Genomic DNA, 1,779 nt, shown 5'->3' with positions numbered 1-1,779 from the left:
AAGAAACACAGTAGAGAACAAGACTAATTCTTAGCAATCTGGTCTAGTGGAAGGTGTCCCTGCCCATGGCAGGGGGATTGGAACTGGATAATCTTTAAGATCCCTTCCAACCCAAACCATTCTACAATTCTGTGATTAACAAACAGTTGCATGGAGTTCTACAAACAGTTTTGGCCTATCTGATGCTCCATGATTCCCCAAAACTTTTTTGGGGAGGGCATATACCTGGAGAGAACACTGCAACCACCCCAGCACTATTTGGAAATGTACTGCATGATGCAGGTAATGCCTGCACAGGGGCATGTGGCTGAGGCAGGAACGCTGCCCATCTGGGGAGATGAAGCAGCAGACAGGTACAGCTCCAGCCCTGGGGAAGCCAACCCAGGGAATCCTGTGGGATCACCTCCGGTAATGTGTGACCCAAGCAGCACCACTGACTGTCCTGCTTTGTGCATAGGAGTGTCATAGGTGGCATGGTATATCGCTAATATACCTGTAAAAGGCCTTGTGGCTGATCCAAACCAGGCAGTGACCTGTGGGTTTGACCTTCTGGCATGTTGTTTGATCCTGGTGCACTTTTCTGTTGTGTTTTGTACTGTCTCCTCAGCCTGCTTTTAGAAGGAACTTCTAAGCGTACTTCTTAAATTATATTTTACATTTATTACCAGGCAGAAGTGTACAGCTGAGACATTTTAAAATAAAATGTTTGCATTTAAATTAAAGCTGCTGCCGCTGTGTGTTTCTTGCCCCTTCCCCATAGGGGCCCAGTAACCCCCAGCACTCCCTGGCCTCAATGGTTCCAGCATCCCCTCTGAACTTGTCCCAGCATCTGTGCACCCTGGCCCCCTCTCAGTGTTTGCTCTGTGTGAAAAACGCCAATCACTTGTTTTTAAAATTTTAGAAGTTTAATAATAATAAAATGGTTATAAAAATAGCAATATAATTAGAATAATAATAATTTGAACAATTTGGATTAGGACAATATGAGACAACAAAAACAACGAGTTATGGACGTCTGGCTACCTTTTTCCGGGCAACATAAGCCCGAAAAAGGACACCCGTTAACAGAGGATTAACCCTTAAAAACAGTAGCCTGTTGCACATTCATACACCTCATACATTCATACACCTCATGCATAAATTCCATTCAAACAAAGGGTTCTGTCTGGTCAGCTTCTTTGTCTTAATCCTGATGGTGTCTTCATGGCTGAGCGAGGCGGGAAGAAGTTAGTTTCTTCTGATAAGAGATCAATGAATTCTCTTTCTCTGAAAGATTTAGGTGTCCTGTGGCTGCTAACTCATTGCGAGTCTTTTCTTTAAGAAAAGTGTCTTACATAGCATAGTTTCTATTTTAACCTTATGTTATAACCTAAAACTATATTTAACACACTACTGAAGAAAATTAATACAGCATAACTTTTTACATAACACATATAATATTCATTTTAATATTTGCGAAATGCCAATCACAAATTACGCATTTTTCACACTCTGGATAGGTCCCAGTATGCACCCCGAACCTGAAGTGGTCCCAGTATCCATCCTAAACAGGTCCAGGCACCCACCCCGGTCCAAACTGGTTACAGTATCCTCTCTTGGCCTCAGTAGGGCCCAGTATTCCCCTGAACTGGTCCCAGCATCCTCTCCTGGAGCTGCTCCCGGGGTTCCGCCTGTCCTGGCCCACCTTCCACCCCGGCCTGCTCCCACCCTCCCATCCCGGCCCGGCCGACCCCGGTTCCTCCCTCACGCCAGGGGGAGCCGGGCGGGGCACGGGGGGCG

The sequence above is a fragment of the Geospiza fortis genome, unplaced genomic scaffold (genome assembly GCF_000277835.1).
Source record: "Geospiza fortis unplaced genomic scaffold, GeoFor_1.0 scaffold206, whole genome shotgun sequence".
NCBI lineage: Eukaryota > Metazoa > Chordata > Aves > Passeriformes > Thraupidae > Geospiza > Geospiza fortis.
The sequence above is the reverse complement of the archived record's forward strand: the minus strand, read 5'-3'. Positions refer to the sequence as shown.